This window comes from Macaca fascicularis, chromosome 11 (genome assembly GCF_037993035.2).
Source record: "Macaca fascicularis isolate 582-1 chromosome 11, T2T-MFA8v1.1".
Classification (NCBI taxonomy): Eukaryota; Metazoa; Chordata; class Mammalia; order Primates; family Cercopithecidae; genus Macaca; species Macaca fascicularis.
In genome coordinates this window covers 66,703,336-66,712,180 of record NC_088385.1, presented here as the reverse complement: position 1 = coordinate 66,712,180, position 8,845 = coordinate 66,703,336, and positions in this window count along the sequence as shown.

Genomic DNA, 8,845 nt, shown 5'->3' with positions numbered 1-8,845 from the left:
AAACGGGAAGAGAACAAATTTATTGACTGGCCTTCTTTGGGATGGACACTATCACTCCTCAATCAGTAGCTTGGTGGTGTTGTTATGAACAAGAATTCTGGTACTAGACTAGCTGGTTTTAAATCCTACCTCTGCCACCCTCTAATCATGTAGAGTTGGGGACACCTACTCTCCCTATGCCTCACTGCCCTCATCAGTAAAATGGGGATAACAGTAACTACTCAAAACATTAATATGAGGATTAAATAAGTGAATACACCAAAATGTTTATTAGAATAGTACTTTTGCAATATTAGCTATTATTGCTGTTAGCTACATTTAATTTAACCATAATTAACCATATTTAATACCCTAACTAGAGAAGAATCTAAATCAGCTCTGCTTTGGACAGTGTATGGCCTGTAATAAATGTTTACATTTCCATTGATCATTAGAATATCTGTTTTTATCAAGACTGAGTAATATAAATGTTCCTTGACAAGTGACACAGATCCTGTACTCTCAGGTTCCATATGTTTGAATTAAATCTGTGTGAGAGCAGTAGTGGCCTAAAATCATACTAGGGGACATCTGCTTAACAGCTTGTTGAGAGCATCAGACAGGCCTTAAGAGAGAGCCCAGTGAATTGAAGCTTACCTGTTAGCTGACATTGTAATTGGAAGTTCTCAACAGAGCAACAAAGTAATCAACAGTCATTGAAAATGGATGGCCCTTTAATTCTGAGCAATGGTCCCTCTGGACCACGATTCAAGCAAAATGACACAACAGCACAGGGCAGTCTGCCTTACTGACTTCAATGCTATGTTCCTAGGCGAAAGACAGACCAAATGATGATGCATTTTTCATCTCTTCCCAACTCTTAATTTTTTCTTTAAGTCTTTTTTTGGTTTTGTTTTTGTTTTATATTTTTGATACGGAGTCTCTCTCTGTCCTGCAATGGTGCGATCTCAACTCACTGCAAGCCCCGCCTCCCAGGTTAAAGTGATTCTCTTGCCTCAGCCTCCTGAGTAGCTGGGATTACAGGCACATGCCACCAAGCCCGCTATTTTTTGTAGTTTTTGTAAAGATGGAGTTTTATTATGTTGACCAGGCTGGTCTTGAACTCCTGGCCTCAAGTGATCCACCCAACTCGGCCTCCCAGAGTGCTGGGATTACAGGTGTGAGCCACTACACCAGGGCATTTTTTTTTTCTTTTAAAATACTTGTTTTTATAGGAAGTAACTATTGTGTTTCTCTATGGTGGGGGTGGGGGGTAGAATGGAGATTCTCTGGCCGTCTATAATTCATTCTAAGGACAAAAAGGATTCAGGTCTCGAGCTTTTTAGCAAACTCATTTTCTCTATACGGTAAAATCAAATAATTTTCATCCTCTCTCCAAGGTTGATTTATTTCATCCCTGAATCAGCGGAAAAGAGGCACATTAAATGATAATCATGTGCTCAATTTCAGGTTGTTAGACTCTCACTGTTGACCTTTGTATGTTAGCCTGTTTATGGAAACAAATCATGGGGAATGCAGTCAGCAAATTTAGGCCTTTATGAAAAAAGGAAATAAAGCTTCAGACTTAAGCAAGAGGCTATGATAAAAGCACTTGCTGCACAAATATATTTAGTCAGTAAGACAGTGAACTAGAAAACCAAATTAGGATCTTTAATATAAAAATCTAGAGCTTAGTGGGAAAGGCTTAAAGAGAAAACTCACTGAGCTAGTAGAGTGATTTGTTGTAGAAAGCAATCCCATTGAACATGATGTAGATTTATTTCCTAGTCTGAAAGAATATAGAAGAGAGTTACAGGACAAAATAAAGCTTCTACAACTCTTGACTAAGGATACTTGGGAGACAAACAGAAAATAATAACATTTAAATTTGAAGAATGTCAATTTTTCATTTTTGATCCAAAGTAGAAAAAAGGGACATATCAACATATTGTATACATTTAAATATAAAATTTGAAATGCTATACTTACTATATTATCCCAAGAATAAAACAGTGTATATATTTCCAGATGCTTGCCTGAAATTTCTTAAAATTTTTTTTTTTTGTCAAAATGAGAACAAATAAATTATTATATTGGAAGTCGTAAATGGGTAAAGGATTCTAGAATACTAGGAGAGAAACAGAGTAAATTGTACCAGTTGTTATTCACAAATAAAGCTTACACAATTCTCATTAGAAAGATAATTCCAATAGTCTATTAGTTGAGGCATTTTAGACACAAAGTACTTTGTCTGATATTAAGACTTCTTGGCAAGGAGTGGCATTTGAAAACCTGGAAAAGCCTGCCTTACTGTGTAAGTTTAGTAAGAGAAACCAAAAAAGGGTAGTAAGCTGAGTGGACTTTATGTCTAGGGTGAAAGAAAGTATTTGTAGCAGCAACATATCAGAGCTAGTGAGATAGTCATGAATATTGAGAAGTTTTAAAGTACAGATGGTAAAATGAAAAAGGATAGATATGAGACTCCTCTATATACAAAAACAAATACAAATTCCAGAAATAAGTCATAGTGCCAGAAGTGGAGGGTCTTGAGCTACAGAAATGTTCGAAGGAAGTAAGAAGTGGACAGATGTATGAAAGGAGAGCCTCAGAGGATTCCATGGTTGAGGTGATTCTGAAGTCTCTTCTCCATAGACAGACCACGCAGTTCCATGCTCTTCTTCAAATAGGTTTTTCTGGTAGTACAGAGGGATTACAAATGCAACTAAACACCATCATTCATGAGGACCGTAAAAGCTTTCCCCATAGCAGGATGCAATCATAATTGTTAATTCAAGTAGATGAAGCATTCATTCATCCTCCCATTCATTCCGCAAAAATAATGCATGGAAAAGGATTTGCACAGTACATGGCAAATAGTCGTTCTCATTAAAGGGTGACCAACATAATTCTTTTCCTTCTTCCTTATTAGTATTATATTAGTATTAATATTAAAATTATTATTACTACTATTCTTATTTTTACTCACTGCCAAATTCTTGTTCTAGACAACCAATTATTAAGAGCAATAACTATGATTAACTTTTTTTTCCATTAGCACCTGATATTGCATACAAGACATAGCTGACTGGCATTCAATGACTGTTGAATAAAGACATTAATGATGGAAAGACAAAATACAGATGTCTTTGCGAAGGTGTAGCTTAAGGGCTTGTAGGCACCTATAAATCAGTGTGATTAGTGCTTTAGTAGAGATCTGCACAGGGGGTTGTCAGATCACAGAAGATAATTAATTAACCCAGGGAAGTTAGGAAGCAAGACACTCAGAGAAGACACAGCATATTTGGAGAGTAATAAAATAGAACTGCTAAAAATGAATAATACAACCACTGAAACTTAAACAGACAAAAACAAAGCAATTTAAATGTTGAAGAGAAGATGAAGCATAGGGAAAGAAAAACTTAAAACTTAATGACCCATAATATTCTTGAAATTAATTTAACAAATATTTATTGAGAAGCTACTATGTGCAAAGGTTTATTCCAGGTACCAGGGTTACATGAACTAACAAAGCAAAGTCTACCATCATGTTTCTAATTCAAATGGAGGAAGCAGATAATAATCCAAAAACCACCAGAAAATATTTATAAACATAATATAGAAAGAAGCACAATAACAAGGAGTTAAAGGGGTAAGGAGGCAATGCCAGCCTGCTGGTGATGGTAGTATTAAGAACTTATTATATAAAAGTTAATAAGCAAAAGCCTCTATAAGAATATGACTTTAGAGCAGAGAGTTACAGGAAGTGAGGGATCAAATGACTCAGATATCTGGGGGAAACGGATTCTCAGAAGGAAATTACAGATGCAAAGATCTTGAAGCAAGAATGAACTCTGACAGAAAGAGGAAAAAATAATCACTCAGAAATAGGCTGAGTGGTGGTTACAAGGGAGTCAGCTAATCTCCTTCTATGCATGGTAGATAATTCTTGTCTCATGATTGTCTTTGCTGAAACTTGTTTTTATCTTTCTTTAGAAGGGTTGGACCAAACTTGGTTTCTGCTTATGCAGTTGTTTAGTTCACTTTCAAATGTACATATTTATAAATACATTTTATTGAGGCTTTGCTAAATGGCTGTTTCTCACTTTTTTTTTTTTTTTTTTTTCTGGGGACTGGCTTTTCTCTCCAAGTGGCTCCTCACCTTTCTGATAATGTCTTTCTGATACGAGTTCTATGTTCTTTGTTCATTTGTCTCTCTTGTGCGCGATCATGGTTCTACCATATTTATGATGTTGTTTTGCCTTTGCACTCTCTGTTATTGTACTAATAAAGGAAGAGGAGAGAGATCATCTTTCATAGGAAGAGCACTTTTCTCATTAGGGCAGAATCATGATGCCTGTGTATTAAGACTTCATGGCTTAACTGCTTTGTGCCTTCTGCCCGGGGATGATAGTGCCATATCCAGACAATCTGAATATGTGATCCTATCAGCAAACATATCTATTTTGTGGCAATGGAGTCATCATGTACAATAACTTGCTACTATTGAGCATTAAACTCATTAAATGAAAAAAAAAATGCCCAGCGCATCCTCTATAACAAAGACCTACTATCCTGGGAAAAAGAGCTTCCCAGAGTTTTATCACACCCAACAGGAGCGGCGTTTACCCAAGGGAACTTCATTCCCATCTAGCATTTCTGTCTCACCTGAAAGGGGAGAACAAAGCTAAGAAATACTGGTGTAGATCCCAGCCCAGGAACACAGGTCTAGTAAAGGACTAAGATGCCATCATAAGATTATAGAAGGATTCCTTTAATATACATACTACCACCACATCAATAGGGTACTAGTATATACAATAATAGTAATAGTGGAGTACAGTTTAAAAACTGCAAGGCACAGATACTCTTTACATATGAGTTTTTAGGAAAGTCCAAAGACAGTAGAGAATAAAAAACAGAATCTCATAGAATATGAAGTCTCTGGAACACATAGCTAAAGCAAATGTTGAACATAGTACAACTGCTAGCCAAAATAACATAAAACCTCACACAAATGGCCATATACCACCATTCTTATTATCTAATACAACACGTAAGGCTTTCAACAACAGAACATTTCAACAAAAGTAAAACATGTTAAAGAACAAGAAACATCAGTTCAATATTTAAAAATACCATTTACAACAGTACCAAATACATAGAGAAGCTGCATGTGGAAAACTACCAAACTTCGATGAAAGAGATCAATGCAGATCTAACAAATGGAAGGATATTTTATGTAAATATTCCACCAGATTCAATATTGTTGAATGTCAGTTCTTCCCAATTTTATCTATAGAGTCAATGCAATCCCAACAAAAATTTCAGCAGGCTATTTATAAATATTCACGAGCTCATTCTAAAGTTTACACGGAAAATCAAAAGACCTAGAACAACCGACCTAATACCGAGGGACTTAACACTAGTTGATTTCAGGACCTACTCTAAAGCTACAATAATCAAAAGAGATTGGTATCAACAAAAACAACCAAAAATAGGCACATAGCCAGAAGTGGTGGCACACACCTGCAAACTCAGGAGGCTGAGGTAGGAGAATTGCTTCAATCCGGGAGGCAGAGGTTGCAGGTTGCAGTGAGACAACTCTGTTGCCCACTGCATTCCAGCCTGGACAACAGAGGGAGAGTCTGTCAAAGAAAAAGAAAAAAAGCCCATAGATAAGTCAGTGAGAATAAAACCCAAGAAATATACCAAAATGAATGTGCTCAACTGATATTTGAAGAAAGAGTAAAAGCAATTCAACCAAGAAAATATTGCATGTTCAGATAATTGAATGTCTGTATGAAAAAGGGGAGAAGGACATCTAGACACAGACTATACACTTTTCACAAAATTTAGCTTGAAATACCTTGCAGACTAAATGTTAAACTATAAAGCTTCTAGAAGAAAACAAGAAAATATCTCAGTGACATGCGTTATGGAAATTTTTTAGAATAACACAAAAGGCCCAATTTGTGAAAGAAAAACTAATAAAAGACTTAATTAAAATAAAAACTTTTGCTTTATGAAAGTCATTGTTAAGAGAACAAAAAGATAATACTAGGAAAAAATATTTGGAAAATACAGATCTGATAAAGAATGTGTGTCTGAAATATACAAACACTTAAAACTCAAAAATAAAAAAGCAAGCAACCTAATTTAAAAATGGGCAAGAAATCCAGAGGCACTGCAATATAAAAGATAAACAGATGGAAAATAAGGATATAAAAGAATGCCCAACATCATTTTCCATTAGGGAACTGCAAATCGAAACAATAATGACATTCCAGTACACACCTATTAGAATGGCTAAATTCCAAAAAACTGACAATACCACATACTGGCCAAGATATTGAGTGGCAGAAATTGTCATTTATTGCTGGTGGGAAAGAAAAATCATACTGCTACTTTGGAAGACATTTTGGCAATTTCTTTCAAAGTTAAACAAAGCTTACTATATATCCAGTAATTTTTTCCTAGACATTTATACAACCGATTTAAAACATAAGTCTATAGAAAAACATGCACACAAATGATTTTAACAGGTTTTTTTTCATAATCACCAAAATCTAGAAGGTGATTTTTCATAATCATCAAAATGGCCTGCAATAGGAGAATAGATAAACTATGGTATAGCCATGTATTGGAATATTATTTGACAATAAAAATAAATTAGCTATGAAGCCACAAAAATACATACATGAACCTTAAATATGTATTGCTAAGTGGAAAAGAAAATCTGAAAGGGCTACATACTGCATGATTCCATTTATATGACACTCTGGTAAAGACAAAACTATACAGACTCACAATATCAGTGACTGCCTGGGGCTGGAGGAGAAAAGGGTAGGGCTAAAAAAGGAACAGGTGATCTCCTATAGTGGGGAAATTATTTTGTATTATATTGTAATTGTAAATATATAACTATGCATTTGTCAAAACTCATAGAGCTTTCCAGGACAAAGAAGAATGTTAATATATGCAAACTTTAAAAATCATTTAGCAGGTAAGAGGATCTCAAGATGGAATGCAGAATGGGACAAAACAATCTAATTGTACTACAAAGACACTAAATTGAAAAGGAGAAAAGTTTTGGAAATTAGTGGACTGTAAGACTAAAGGCAAAAGGAACTATACTTCAGCCCTACATTTGAGTTAATCATTTTTTTTCTCATAAGGGCACAGATGAACAACTTTGAAATCACTCTACATGTATACTGAAAAGTAAATAAACGGATAACAAGTAGTTGAAACCAAGTTCTCATTGCTGGAGTGGGAATTTTCAGACGTGCAAGGAGAGGAGACCAGTATGATTCATGTGGTAATGGATTAAAGTTTGAGATATCACTATGATCTCATTTTTAGCAATATAAATGCAAATGGTTACATATAGAAATATGCATCGATAAGTAGATGTACATGGGTTACATGCACCGGTTAATTTTATGTGTCAGCTTGACTGGACTAAGGAACGTCCAGAGAGCAGGTAAAATGTTATTTATGAGTGTATCTGTGAGTATTTCTAGAAGATATTACCATTTGAATCATAGACTGAGTACAGAACATCACCCTCACTAATGTAGGTGAACATCATCCAATAGGGTGAGGACCTGAAGAGACAAAAAAGGCAGAGGAAGGGTTTTTTGAGCTGAGACTTTCATCTTCTTCTGTACTCTGACATTGGTGTTGCTGGTTCTCAGGCTTTCAGATTTTGGTCAGATTTTACACCTGTGGGCCCCAGTTCTCAGGTCTTTGGGCTGAATCACACTACCCACTTTCCTTGTTCTCCAGTTTAGAGATTGCAGACTGTGGCGCATCTTAGCTTCTATTGGGAGTTGTAATCCAAATGGTGTAATTTGAGCAGGCCTCTTTGAAAAGCTGACATTTGAATTGTGGCTTAAAGGAGATGAGGAGGTGAAGACAGGAGCCACAGTAGATATCTGGTAGAAGTATGTTTCTAGGAGAGAGAAATATGGGTGGGAACACCTAGAAATGGGTGGTGTTTGGCATCCTCAGAGAGAAGTGAGAAGGTTATAGAGGGAACAAGGTAGCAAGACGTGAGGTCACTCAAAACGATTGATTGTGGATGCACAGATCTTGGAAGACCTCTGATTTTTACTCTGAAAAAAAATAGGACCCTTTGATTTATCTCATTTTATTTTATTTTATTTATTTTTTGAGACAGGGTCTTGCTCTGTTACCCAGGCTGGAATGCAATGGAACAATCTTGACTCACTGCAGCCTCGAACTCCCAGGCTCAAGTGATCCTCCCACTTCAGCCTTCTGAGTTGCTGGGACTATAGGTGTGTGTCACATGCTTATTTTTTAAAAAACATTTTATAGAGATAGTGTCTCCCTATATTGCCTAGGTTGGTCTTAAACTTCTGGGCTCAAGTTTTCTTTATGTCTTGGCCTCCCAAAGTGCTGGGATTTCAGGCATGAGCCACTATGCCTGACTTATTTTATTTTAACAAGAGGGATAGTTAGGAAACATCATGAAAAAATCATGTGAGGGAGGCAAGAAACAGAAAGACTATGTTTATATTGAGAGATGTGTCTCTAAAGAGCTATGGCACTGTGATCTTTATCCACATGAAATATAGACAAATTAAATTCAAGTAACTAGTTTGAGTCATCTAACTTCAGCCAGGAAGCAGGCAATCCATTTAACCTTACTGATGGTAACAATGCTTCTAGCGAATGAAGAAGAGGGGTCTCTGTAGAATCTCTAGGAGTCAGCAGTGATACCCACCTCAGGCTTAGCAACCACAGAGTAACCCACTGGCACTCAGCCGCCAGCAGCTGTTTTAGAGTCCTCCATTGCCGGGGGATAAACCTAACTTCCCTCTCCAACGGAAAGGTTAGGGAC